General features: G+C 43.4%; 1 protein-coding gene across 3 annotated transcripts in view; it reads right to left on the reverse strand.

The window, feature by feature from the left end:
• The window catches only part of Sidt1 (SID1 transmembrane family member 1), a 91,037-nt gene that overhangs the window by 63,292 nt on the left and 12,851 nt on the right, over positions 1–14,894 (reverse strand). The window lies entirely within an intron of this gene.

Raw genomic sequence — 14,894 nt, forward strand, 5'->3', positions numbered from 1 at the left:
TTGATACATATGCAGCTAGAGACAAGAGCTCCGGGGTACTGGTTAGTTCATATTGTTGTTCCCCCTATAGGGTTGAAACTATTCATTTCTAAGACACACTGGTGGGCAGTAGGTGTACCTAATTTGGGACCTACACTTTGGAAGCACTATTCTAAAGCCATCTCCCGATCTACTGGCTTATCCTACGTGCCATTGTGAGATGCCCAACCATGAGCTCAGCACTGTTTCAGCAGCCTGGGAGCTGTTTTGTTGGGACTGATGTGGGAGCATAAAAGCTACACATGGCCGTATTAAGCCCATTCACTGCCCATCCATCTCCACATCTTGATCTTCCTGGTTGGGTTATCATAATCCAATTACATTTTTTTTATTACTTAATAATGATCTTACCAGCCAAATGAAAACAAACTCGGAGATACTGACACAATAAATTGCACAAAAGATTCTAGAGTATGCGTTGTTTGTCACTGAGCAGTTTTGCAAATTGAACAGATCAGCCATTAGGCAGAGGAGAGGATGAGGGGCCTGCTCAAACCCTGCTTTGCCTTCCCAGAAGCTAACGAGCAGCTGAGAAAAATGGATTATGCCTACCACAGTGAAGCAGGCTGTGTGAAGACAAAGCTTAATGAAGGGCAGACACTGCCCACGCTGAATGGCCTCTGCCACCTTGTAGTTCACCATTCTCAAGGCCCACGTTGTCCTCCTGTTGCTTTTATTCATTGACATGGCAAAACAAAACAAACAAAAACCCCAAATCACAGGTAGTGTTTCTTCCTGTATTTACTACAAGCAGGGAATCACATTATAGGCAAGAGAGGATTATGCAAGTATTTCAGTTTCTGGTAGTATACAGATTATGTTTTGAAAGCTTTGAGAGCTTTGAGACCCTCTTTTTAATCTTTTATGTCATCAGGGACACACTCAAAATCGGAAGTGATACATTGTTCTTGCAAATTAAGAATGAAAAACGAGTTTAATTCTAAGTTGACTCTGTTTTTGCTAAAGACTGCAGCTTCTGCTGGTTGAAACAGTCAGAGGCTGTTGGCTTCCATTATGAAACACTGCACTGAGTGCCCTCTGATCTTGAAAAACAGACTCTACTAGTAACATAGTTACAAAGTGTTTGTGGATAGTCCCTTTGCTAATGTGTAACTACTTAGCTAACCCTGTTGTGGTTACTAGATGTTTATCTGTTGGCTTTCAGATCCTCCCATCCATCTTTCTCCCTTTCTTCTAGTGCTCCCAAAAGTCAGTATACTTGACTCAGGAGCTCTGGGAGGAGCTGGAGATACACCAAAAGGAACCTTCCCACAAAGAAGGCATGTTATCTCATAGGAAGGACAGGTTTTGGGCTGAAGGTTTTGTGGGTAGATTTGTGTCCCCCTCCCTCCACTGGAAGTCCTGCCTGGCTGCAGAAGGTGGCAACTTCAGTCTTCATAGCCCCAGCTGCCAGGAGTCTCAGCTAGGGTAACTCCCAAAGACCCCCAGGAGTCTCTCCTATCTTGTCCCAGGTTTCTCAACCTCCTTCCCACACCCGATCCTCATCCCTATTTCCGTGCTGACACCCAGTTCCCTCCCTCCCTCCACTTCCAATGTCTATTTTATTTCCCCTTCTCAGTGAAATTCAAGCAACCTCCCTCGGGCCTTCCTTGTTACTTAGCTCGGATTGTAGCATGGGTATCCTGTACTTTATGGCTAATGTGCACTTATAAGTGAGTACATACCATGCATGTCTTTCTGTGTCTGGGTTACCTCATTCAGGATATTTTCTAGTTCCATTCATTTGCCTGAAAATGTTATAAGGTCTTTGTTTTTAATACCTGAACAGTTACTGTGTTAATGTATCACATTTTTTTTTTATCCATTCTTTGGATGAGTGACAAGATGCAATAGGGATAAAGATGAAGCAGAGATGACTGGCCCAACACGAGGCTCATCTCATGGGAGAGAGCCCACTCCTGACACAATGATACTTACTCTGCTATGCTTGCAGACAGGAACCTAGCAAAACTGTCTCCTGAGAGGCTTCATCTAACAATTGATGGAAACAGATTCGGAGACCCATAGACAAACATTAGGATGAGATCAGGGAATCTTGTGGAAGAGTTGGGGGTGGAATTGAGGGAGCCAGAGGAGTCAAGGACATCACAAGAAGATCTACAGAGTCAACTAACCTGAGTTCATTCGGGCTCACAGAGACTGAACCACCAACTGAAGAGCATGCAGAGGCTGGACCTCAGCCCCCTACACATTTGTAGCAGATTTGCAGTTTGGCCTTAATGTGGGTCCCCAAACAATAGGAGTGGGGCATCTCTGACTCTGATGTCTCCCTTCGGATCCCCTTCCCCTAGCTGGGCTGCCTTATCTGGTCACAGAGGGAGAGGATGAGCTTAGTCTTGTTGCACCTTGATGACTTGATGTGTCAGGGGTGTTGGTACCCATGGTGGGGGGCTTTCCCTTCTTTGAGAAGAAGGGAAGGGAGTAATGGGATAGGGGGTGTGAGGGTAGGGTTGGGAGGAGAGGAGGGAGGGAATCTGCAATTGGAATGTAAAGTGAATAAATAAATTAATAATGAAAAATGCTAGCTAGTCAGAGTGTGGTAATGTTATGAGCGGGCGCTGTGAGCTCACACAATGCCTACCCTATGGATAAGTCAAGTAAGTTGCATGGAGCTGCCTGGTCACTTTTGAATGAATGAAGTTGGCTCTTCCACACAAAGCTCTGCTATTGCCTGACTGGGACATATAACTGTGGCTTACAGTGTTAGAAAGCATTCTTCCTGGGCAGATGAGAGGGAGATCATCTATCCAACTCTTCCACTTTCCGATGAGGAGCCTGAGACGTAGAGGTGGTAGGTAGGGCTTGGCCACAGATACTCAGGTGTTCAAGAAGCATGGAAGAAAGCAAGCTTCCCATGATGCAGCTGCCACAAATGCTTGGCCAGAGGATAACGGCATCACTGTTTTGACTCGTTGACTCCAACAAAAGCCACTATGAATCTTGTATTATCCCACCAGGAAACCAAGATGCTATAGAAGCACCACACATGACAAGAATAGTACCATACAAGACAAGCTACATGCTAGGACGTATGTGTATATTTGTAACAGACTGCTATTTTAAACAGATAAAGAACTCATAATAAACAAAAAACGAACAAAAATCCCAACCAATAGAAAATTGGATTAAGGATGTGTGGTTCTTTGAGTAGAAATGGCCTCATAAGCTTTATATATTTGAATGCTTGGCTATTAGGGAGTGATGTTAATCGATGGGAATTAGAAGGTGTGGCTTTGTTGGAGTGGGTGTGGCCTTGTTGGAGTAGGTGTGGTCTTGTTGGAGTGGGTGTGGTCTTGTTGAAGTGGGTGTGGTCTTGTTGGAGTAGGTTTGGTCTTGTTGGAGAAAGTGTGTCACTGGGGGTGGGCTTTGGGGTTTCAAATGCTCAAGCCAGGCTCTCTCTCTCTCCTTCTCCCTCCCCGTCCCTCCTCCCCCCCTCTTCCTCTCCTTTCTCCCTCTATCTCTCTCTCCCTCCCTTCTCCTTCCCTCCTCCACCCCCACAGCATCTAAAGAGTGAAAACATACTCAGCACTTTAGACTTGTCATAAAGATGAAGTCTCAAATGTACAATCTCACCATGCTTGCAAGGCTATGGAGTAAGACAGGATCTCTTGATTGCTGCTAATAAAAGTGTTATTTCATGCAGCCGCTTCAGGAACCAAGTAGAAAATCAAAGTTGGAGATGAATTCTCTTTTCACTCCTAAGTTTATAGACAAGAACTTCCACGCTTGAAACCTTGAATAAGAAAGTTCACTGAAAGCAAATGAAACAAACAAAAGAAGCCACACCACAGAAGAACCAAAAAATACAAGCATACGGCAGAACAACCAAAAATACAACCGCAACGGGAGGCCCTGGTTAGAAGCGAATGCCAGGAATATGGATTAGTGTAGACAAAGCTCACAAAGAAAAACTGAGAGAGAACAGGATGGCCAGGAATCCACACTCTACAGTCCCTTTTAGGTAAACTTTGAGAGGAAGGAAAGCAATGCCATGGGTCTATATATGCACATTTAATAAAATATAGCTACACAGAAAGAATATAGATCAAATGTGAAATGCTAGAGTCTAGAAACTTGAAAGGATCTGAGATTTTAACCCAGTTGCCATGTCCAACAATACTGGGGAAAAGATAAAATGTCCCAGTTGGAGATGAATAGCTTGTCACAGCACACAGGGTCAGCGTCACTGTCCCTTGCCGAGAAGCCTGAACATGACTCGAGTAGGTCCAGAAAGATGCCTATGTCCATGCAGTAAGTTACTCTACAGGAGAGGAGCCCTGAGATTAGAGGACCTAAATTGAGTACCTATTTTAGGACAGGCAAGAAACCTGCTTGCCTTTAGCTCTAGAAGGAGGCATTGTGAACTTTATAATGCTGTTTGCAAAGCAAATATCCTTAAAATAACAAAAATAGAAAAACATTTCAACCAACCCTTTCCTGTAAGAGACCTGTGAAAGACTGTCTTCCACATGGTGGGCTTGAGGGGTGACCTAAGAGGACACAGGTGACGATAAATGAAACCTCTTTATGTCTCACACTGAGTCGCTGCACAAATGTTTCTCACATTGTTTTCTCCATTTTAAAAAATCTGTGATGCTTTGTAGTAGCAAAAAACAAGCCTAACATTCTGGCCTTTTTGGGTTTGCTTCTGGCTGAGCAGAGAGTAAAGAAGAGTGTCCAGGAGCCTCAGATGAAGCGAGGTGTGGATGGAGCAGTAACTGACTGGGCTAGATTCTGCATGGTTGGGTTAGAGTTCTAGGATCACTATTTACTCATATCTGATTTGTGTGATTATATATCAAACCAGGTGAATGAGGGTAAGTGTGAAATTGTGATGAAATTGTGATGACATAACGACTTGGGTTTGGGTACTTGCTCCAACAGAGTGGTGGACAGGAAGGTAAGGGTCTGAGAATGTTTGTACACAATTCATTCCGCCTCACCTTGTCACCCGTGGTGATAAAGTCACTATTCTTTTAATATAAGGAGGGTACATTGCCCATGGAATTTCATTTCCTGTTTTTAAGAATTAGAATGGGGCTTGTCAGGGGGCTCTAAATGCAAAGGGGCAGCATGGTGAATAAGCATATTTGGAGGTGATGTGTTTGCACCTTCTCTAAAAATGATGTCCTGGGGTGGCCAAACTTTAGAGATATTTAGGGAAAAAGAAGGCAGTATTCCAGGGGTTTAAAGGAAGAAAAGAGATATAATCGCTCAGCTGTAAGTATCTTTAGATCTTCATGTACTCATGAGGTATTCCACATAATGCAACATGTGATTAACTCTGTGTGGTTTCCTAATCCATATCGTGTCAATTTAATTCTTGAGCTAGGCCAGTAGAATGTCAAAGGTATACTTTGGCATCTACAGTGTCAACCATACAACATATAGGCTTTCAGATGAGCAATATGCATTGCTAAAGATTCCTGCATCCTTCTTGGCTTTCTAGAGCTAACCAATACTCTGTTGTCTAGACAAACCACAGTCCACTTCTCTGTGGTCTCCTTGAAGAGCATATTTGGTTGCTCTCGATGTGGGCCAAATGTGAGTAATGTTGTTGTAAATATTTGTGTGGATGTAAATGATCAGCTTGTTTTTTGTTTTTGTTTTTTCTTTAATGGTTTTCAAGACAGGGTTTCTCTGTATAGCTCTGGCTGTCCTGGAACTCACTTTGTAGACCAGGTTGGCCTCGAACTCAAAAATCTGCCTGCCTCTGCCTCCCAAGTGCTGGGATTAAAGGCGTGTGCCACCACGACCGGCTAGCTTGTTTTGTTAAATGTTTGGACTGTGAGGCTGGATTAGACAGACTATATTTAACTTCGTAAGGTCTGTCAACATCATCTTCCAAAGTGATCATTTTGTGCTCTCACCAGTGATAAACAAGAGCCCAGGATGTACCACTCTTTCAGGACACATACTGACAGTGTTTTGAATTCCAGAATGTCCCAGATACACAGTACTAACCTTATTTTCATTAGTAGTTTTTAAAGAATATGTGCTGTTGAACATTGTTTCATAAGCGTGTCTATCTAGTTATCTTCTTTGATGAGGTGATGCTTAGACCTTTTGATTATCCTTAAATTGAAAATTTCAATTCATTGTTGTTAAGCTTTGAGGGTTTTATTTGTTTACTTGATTTTGTACATGTTAGATACCAATCCTTTGGTAAATATGTGTTTTGTAATATATCCTCCCTTCTTGTGATTTCCCATTTTATGTCCTCAACATCGTCATACACAGGGCACACATTTTAAATTTTTAATGGCATGTCCTTTATCAACCTCTTTGCTGAGGGTAATACTTTGTTGTCACATCTAAAAAGTCGTCACCAAAGCAAATGTCATGTAGACGTTCTCCTCTGTTATCTCTAGTTTTATAATTTTGCATTTTACATTTAAATATATGACCCAGGTAACTTAATTTTTATGAAAGATATATTAAGAGCTCTGTCTAGATGAACAGTTCTCAGCCTGTGGGTCACAACCCTTTGGGAGGTTGAACTACCCTTTCACAGGGGTCACATATCAGATATTTGCTATTACAGTAGCAAAGTTACAGTTATGAAGTAGCAATAAAATTAATGTTATGGTGTGGGGGGTCACCACGCTGTGAGGCGGTGTAGTAAAGGGTCACAGCATCAGGAAGCTTGAGGACCACTCACTGTAACAAAAAACAAAACCCAACAAACAAACAAACAAAACAAAACAGAAAGATTTTCTGTCTCACTCATCCCGGGAGACATGCACTGTTCCTTCTTGACTTATAGATAGCCTTGGTGAATGATCTCCATCACTACAGAGCTGAACTCTCAATTGGCAAGATTTTGCTATAGAGTTTCAATAATACCAGTGATGAAGGAGGGAAGTGGCTTCCTCCTCCTCCTCTTCTCCCTCCTCCTCCTCCTCCTCCTCTTCCTCCTCTTTCTCCTCCTCCTCTTCCTCCTCTTTCTCCTCCTCCTCCTTATCCTCCTCTTCCTCCCCCTCCTTTTCCTTTTCTTCCTCCTCCTCTTCCTCCTTCTCCTCCTCCTTTCTTGTTTACAGTCAGTAAGTGACTGTATTGATTTCATGACTGTTATTTCCTTTCTTCAGCTTGGTTGTCAGTTAGGTCTGCTTGCCTTTGGAAATGTAAATGGGCTTGCAGTTGGGGTTTTTCTCTCTTCTTTTTCCATTACTAAAAGAGACTTACGAAAGAAAGGAGCTTGAACCTAAGGGCTCCAAGGGCCTTTTAAGTCATCCAAACTCTTCCCATTTGACATGGAAGAAGACCAAAGCAAGGTAAATATTAATGATTTCTTATCCAAAATTGTGTGCCAGCTATTCAGGCTTGTGTCTGCAATCCCAGCACTCAGAAAGCCAAGGTAAAAAGGCCTAGTGGCTGAGACCATTCTGGGCTTCATATAGATACCCTATTTCAAAAACAAACAACAAACAAAGCAAGCGAATAAACAAACAAACCAAAACAACGTGACTAGTTTGAAATCAAAGAGTGTAACTTAAGTTTTTAAGAACATTTCTTCAGCATCTTTCCACAGAACCTTTCTACGTCCTGTAAGAGCCCACCTGCTATACTTTTCATTAACAACAAAAATAAGTTCAAAATACCACGATCAGACTTTCAGACACATCTCTTCATTATGCAATTTAAAAACCTTGTGTCTGGCTTCCTTACATTCACTGGAACATGAAACAAGAGGTTTATGGTTACTGTTTTCTTATATGGATCGTTTGGCCATCCATTGTTTGTGTATCTATCTCTATGAGCAGGGCCTGTGGGAAGTCACACTGTGAAAATGGCAGGTTTTCTTCAGTATTTCATAGGCCCATGGCCAGCCAGCCTCCAATAGAGTGTAGAAGGCTTGTCACCACCCCTTCAGGGTTTCCTGTCCTGAAAGCATGAGGCCAATCATAGTGCTGAGCACCCAGCCTGTTATTTCAGCGTAAGCATTATCCCTAAGAACTAGTATTTCCAGATCCCCACTGAGCAGCTAGGAAGATAAGCTATGACAAACAGGGCTAGCCTATTGTTACTGTCCTTCGAGATGAACTGCCGTATTGTGTGGACGGTGTTAACTCAAGGCTATTTTGATTACTTCCTGGCTGGGAACACTTTATGAGAATGTCACAATTTTATTTTATTCTTGTCCACCACTGGTTAAAAGAAGCCACATTTGTCTTTCCTCTCTTTCCACTGCACCTTTACCGAAGAGGAAGAATTACGGGCTTCAAGGAGAAAGCATAGGTTTACTTGGGGAGCGAAGCACTTGAGGAATAAGGAGAGTCAAGCAGTGGGGATATCCAGATTTACAGAACTTTGGAGAGATTTATAGACAGAAGAGTTCCAGAGTAGCTTCGAGGTGTAATGAAAATGGCGGTGGGAGGAGAGGTGACACGGGATCAAGCACAATTCTTAGCTACAAATAAGAGAAGCAACTGACACAGTTGAGAGCTTATTAGTAGGGCTGGACTAGGGCAATGGCTCAGTCTGTAAATTGGCCGCCATGCAAACATAAGGACCTGAGTTCAGATACCCAGCAACTAGGTAAAAGCTAGGGATGACAGCATGCATCTGAAACCACAGTGTTAGGAGGGTGCAGGCAAGCGGATCTTGGGCTCACTGGTCAGCCAGCCTAGCCAGCTGATGAATGAGCCAGGTTCAGTAGAAACTGTCTCAAAAGATAAGGTGGAGAGTGATAAAGGAAGACATTCAGTGTTGACCTTTGGCTTCCACACCCATGAGCCCACATGCATTACATACGTGTGTGTGTGTGTGTGTGTGTGTGTGTGTGTGTGTACATGCACATATACCCAGGATATTGAATAGGTCATGAACCTGAGTTATCAAGCCTCGACAACATTTGGAGACCAAGCTGACTAAGCAGCAAGATACTGTGGCAACCATCATGAAGAAGAGGAATGGTTTAAGGGGGAGGCTCAACTTGGCAACACCTAACGGTTATCGGATATTGTCCCTACCGAGTACGTTTTATGTTGTCACCATCACCAGCACATTACAAATCTCTTCCCATCTTTGTATCACTTGCTCAGCGTTGAAAGTAGTGAGTAGATGCATCTGGATACTGAGCATGGGCCATGCGTCTGTCTCTTTGACATCCTAGGTAACCTAATGTCCCATAAAAATCCATGAAGCACTGTGCCATCGACATTAGTGGTTTGGGATGCCCTATTTGCCTGAAACTAGCCCTACTACAAGTCCTCAGGGGTCATGCTGAGGCTAGAACATTTGTTGGACTGTATGGACCCAGACACAGACAGATCAAGATGGCAATGAAGGAAGATGAGGTGCCACAGCCTTCTACTTGTGTCCAACTAAAGATGTGACTCTCATCTGATAGCCAGAGAAGACACCAAGGGATGATATGTCACTTCTGCCCCGATGTTACTGCAAAGTTAGAAATGGTTTATGCTCTCCAATGTGGCCTTTCTGTTTTTTTTTTTTTTTAATTAGGTTTTTTTTTCCTTATTTACATTTCCAATGCTATCCCAAAAGTCCCCCATACCCTCCCCCCCACTCCCCTACCCACTCACTCCCACTTTTTGGCCCTGGCATTCCCCTGTACTGGGGCATATAAAGTTTGCAGGTCCAATGGGCCTCTCTTTCCAGTGATGGCTGACTAGGCCATCTTTTGATACATATGCAGCTAGAGTCAAGAGCTCCGGGGTACTGGTTAGTTCATATTGTTATTCCACCTATAGGGTTGCAGATCCCTTCAGTTCCTTGGGTATTTTCTCTAGCTCCTTCATTGGGGGCCCTGTGATCCACCCAATAGCTGACTGTGAGCATCCACTTCTGTGTTTGCTAGGCCCCGGCATAGTTTCACAAGAGACAGCTATATCAGGGTCCTTTCAGCAAAATCTTGCTAGTGTATGCAATGGTGTCAGTGTTTGGAGGCTGATTATGGGATGGATCCCTGGATATGGCAGTCTCTAGATGGTCCATCCTTTTGTTTCAGCTCCAAACTTTGTCTCTGTAACTCCTTCCATGGGTGTTTTGTTCCCAATTCTAAGAAGGGGCAAAGTGTCCACACTTTGGTCTTCGTTCTTCTTGAGTTTCATGTGTTTTGCAATTCAATGTGGCCTTTCTAAGGTCCCTTCTGTTTGTCTCAAGAATTGTTTTCGTGGATGTTGAAGAGAAAGCTGCGTATAGATGCTTACGTATGGATGCTTAGCTCCATATTGTTTACAAAGATGTCAATTTCCTTAGTAACATTCACAGTCACACTTGTTGAAACTTATAAATGACATCCATCTAGCGATTCTACTATAGAATAAAACCATGATAAACACAACCATTTCACAACTCTTACAATCATAACAGTCATTTTCTAGCATGTTCCACTCTCAGAGCATTGCTTAAGTAGGCCTTCAAACGGCTCTAGGAGGAGTTTGTCTGTAATGCACTCAATCAGCGTATAAAAAAAAATCCAGAGAATGAGTCCCTGGGTTTAGTCTCAAACCAAAAAATAGTTATTTTTACCTCTTTATCCCCCTCACAAGAGCAAGGCAAAGAGATGGCACAGATAAATATGGGGGAGGGGAGAAGCTATGCACAGATGAGCAAACTAGCTGGTTGAGAAGATGTCCCACCAGCACAGGCTGGTGCTTCTCTTGAAGGAATGGAGCCTGGAGATGCTAAAGCCAGAGGGACTCCACTGGGATTGTGAAACTTGTGTATAACCTGTGAGGAAGCCTAGTGAGATGGAAAAGCATAGCTGTTGGTGTGGGAGGGCCATGCATCCCATGACAAGTTTTAGTCTTCTAGACATATCTTTGATACCAGTTCCTAGGACGATACCCAGCAGCATTTTTTACATGTGCTCTGCAGAGCGACGGGTTCGGTAGAACAACCTTGGTGTTGCATGCAGGCCAGATTTCTCCTGCCCTGCTCCCAGCATGCCCCCCCCCTCAGGTTCCTTTGGTATGTGCATACACACTCTTCTTCCTGCCAGTCAGTTCTGCCTTCTCACACTTTCACTTGGGAATCAAGGATGCTACAAAGCAGCCTTAGAGCCCAGAGTGGTTCTCCAGAGGTGGTGTGGCAACAGGGCAATGCCATTTGAAACCTTCCAAAGCCTTTCCATTGCTCTCAGGATAATGCCCCAACCCTCTTAACAAGACAGACCACATCCCAACTGTAACAGCCCTGTGTGCATCTCAGGCTCCAGACAAATGCATTTCCTCCAGTTTTGCCACTGCGCGTCTCGCCCTTCCTCCTCCTTACCCCTTACCTCCATCCACAACGGCCTTCCCTTTATTTGGCTATCTTTTCCTTGCTCTGCTCTCTCCCCACTTTTCTGACTTTTAGGAAAACCTTCTTCCCAAAGTCTCTTCATTATCCTTCCCCAGAAACTTCCAAGTGAATTAAATGATTGCTTAGCTAACTCTGTATATAAACCACCCATCTTTACAAAGATAGTACATCTACACTGCTGTCCAAACAATGCCTCACACAGAAAGGAATCAAATATTTACTGAATGAACTAAGATCTCCCCCAAGCAGCCAGCTTGCCTGTGTTGTTCAGTATTCCCGGCCCGCCCACGATGACACATCCCTTCAATAGACAACCTGTGCAGGCTGGAATTGAAACTTCTAATATAACATTTTGATAATAAACCGAAAGATGAAGGCCGATAGAAACGGTTTCTTATCCAGGTTATTGATAGCATAATGGAACTAACACGACGTGGCTTACACAGCGTTCTTGGAGGCAAAAGCTCTGGCTCGGGAACATTGAGAATCTGACAGCGGAAGGAATAAGAAGGCCCCAAGGGATAAACTGCTCTTTTCAATGAGATGAATGAGCTGTTCCTAGAAGCCACGCCATAAAGGGAAATGGCAATCCTGCCTGAGAGGTCCCCCTCTGCTCTGCCATTTGGGCTTGTAAGCTCCTCTCCACTACAGGTAACAGATAGTCAATAATGACCGATGAACGGCCCAGAGCTCTTCTGCCATCTGAACCCAGGGCGTTAGCCACCACAGGGATCGTGTTAATGTACGCTGTGTCTGAGGCAGCTCAGGCCCTGCCTCAGGTGACTTCTCAGGAGGGATGCTGTACCCGGTAGGGGAGCAGGACTCAAGACTGAAGGCCACCTTGCCTGGGGACAGTTTTTCACATAATTGTCAAGACAGGAGATTTTTAGGAGATTAAAAATAAAATTTCTGTATGTTACCATAGCAGTGAGGTGTGATACCAACATTTCTTCAGGCCCGTGGAACTGGGAAGACTGATGGGAGGGGACAATGATGTAAGCAATGGACAGTCAGGGGATAACAAGTGCTGCCATGTAGCAGTACTGGGCCATCGGATTGATCCGAGTTATGGATAGTGGAAACCATGGGTGGATGTCAGCGAGAAACAAAGTAGAAAGAACATGTGTGTTTATCAGACTGGGGGAAGGGTCAACTTCCATTTTTTTTTTTGAGCAGGAGGGCGGGGAGGGGGAGTTCGAGACAGGGTTTCTCTGTATAGCCCTGGCTGTCCTGGAACTTACTTTGTAGACCAGGCTGGCCTCGAACTCAGAAATCTGCCTGCCTCTGCCTCCTGAGTGCTGGGATTAAAGGCATGTGCTATCACGCCCAGCTCAACTTCCATTTTTATTTTTGCAGGTCCAGGATACTAACTGCAAGTGCCCAGAGAAGGCTTTTTATTCGCCTGATAATGTTGGATAATCTCATTAGCTGTTAGTTTTAGAAATAAAGTGTTTTATCTAAACGCTTGGAGTATTTCCAAACCATAGGCAATCCTCACCCTTTGCTGTGGTAGAACTCTCGGGGTAGTACACCCTGTCACTCCTAACTGTCCTTGAGGCTAACTAGAGAGAGAGGATTCTGTAAAATGGGGGTTTGGGTACTAGCTAGTCATCTAAAGAGCAAGAAAATGTCCCACTTCTGGCCACTGGGGCAAGGAAGTGAATGATTGTAGCTCTCTTATTAGTAAAGACAGCTTGTTTTTAGCATTCTCCAAACACGTTTGCAGTACAAGCTACCTTCAAGCCAGCTTCACACAGTTAAATAGTCAGTTAATAATGTCCCACTCAATGTTGTACAAGATCAGAATCGCCGTGCCCTTCCTCCTAATAGAATCAGTTTCTTTGTCTGCTGTTATCACTCAAATGTATTGAATGAATAAAAACTCAAAGTAAGGAATTACTTCGGTAAAAACTTCGTGTTCATTTTGCTGTTAACAATGTGTTCTTTCATCTGGGTTTTGAGACAGAGTCTTGCTATGCATGCCTTGTTGGCCTAGAACATGAAATGTAGGTCAGGCAGGCTTTGAACTTGTAGCATCCTCCTGCTTTTGTCCTGGGCTTACATGTATGTACTGTGAGCATTTAAAGTGTAACTTATGTCTGCTGCATAAAATGGCTACTTCTCCAAAAATGAAATACCTTTCCATTTCTAATCACAATTATCTATCTATCTATCTATCTATCTATCTATCTATCTATCATCTATCTATTATTTGGGGGTAGGGCATGCACAGGCCAGAGTGTGCTCATGGAAGCCACAGGATGACTTTGGGCAGCAGATTTTTGTCTTTCTACCAGGTAGGCCCCTGAAATTGAACACAAGTTCTTAAGCTTGATGCAAGGACCTTTACCTGCATCTCACCAGTGCCCAAACACTTTCTGTTAAAACAGAAACCTATTGCTTTTGTATAAATGAGTTTTATACAGATTCTAGAAACCAGTTTAATAAAGGCAAAAAGATCTTAGATGGGTGATTTAATAGAATGTGATGCTCTAATTGCTGACTCTAATTTTTAAGCAAACTATAATCATGTGTACCTCACCTACACACTTAAATAATCAACTAATTCATTAAGGAAAGATTTAAATTTTTCTATTTTCACAATAGCTAAGAAAAACGTAATGGTGATTGTCTTAGGGGTTTAGATCTGTAAACAGACACCATGACCAAGGCAACTCTCATAAGGACAACATTTAAGTGGGGCTGGCTTACAGGTTCAGAGGTTCAGCCCAGTATCATCAAGGTGAGAACATGGCAGGCTACATCATAACCTCCAGGCAGTTATGGTGTAGGAGGAGCTGAGAGTTCTACAGCTTCATCTGAAGGTAACTAGGAGAAGACTCGCTCCCAGGCAGCTAGGTAGAGGGTATTAAAGCCTATGCCCACATTGACACACCTACTCCAACAAGGCCCCACATCTTATTAGTGCCACTCCTTAGGCCAAGCATATACAAACCATCACAGTGATTAAAACATTTTTTTTTTCCTGAAACAGGGTTTCTCTGTGTAGCCCTGGCTGTCCTGGAACTCACTCTATAGACCAGGCTGGCCTTGAACTCAAAAATTCACCTGCCTCTGCCTCCCAAGTGCTGGGATTAAAGGCATGCACCACCACACCTGGCTAAAACATGTTTTTATAAACCTGAAATGGATGGTTTTTATTCTATCTTCTGTTCTGGTAGTCTTGTGTTATATTTGATATTTTCCTATGCAGACACCTTAACTCTGATAGCTCCTTAGCTATGCCTTGGAGCAATTTGTACCACATTCCTGCTGCGTTGACATGGAACTTCTGTTAGCTCCAGAGTTAAACAACGACAGAAGAGCCAGTCATCTTACTCTGGGGCACTTCATGGCAACCTGTAACACCAACATCGAGAGGCTAGTTCTCTTTGAAAAGGAGATGGAAATGCTGGCATCTTCCAACAGCATGTCTCTTCAGGTCTTTTAGACTAAAATCCACAGCAAACGAAGACAGGGGAGATGCTGTATGTAGCCAGCTGAGACCACAGTGGGGGAAAGAAGCAGAAAACCTTTGCATATTGTTTCAGATGTTTAAAATGTCC

The sequence above is a fragment of the Mus caroli genome, chromosome 16 (assembly GCF_900094665.2).
Source record: "Mus caroli chromosome 16, CAROLI_EIJ_v1.1, whole genome shotgun sequence".
NCBI classification, from domain to species: Eukaryota; Metazoa; Chordata; class Mammalia; order Rodentia; family Muridae; genus Mus; species Mus caroli.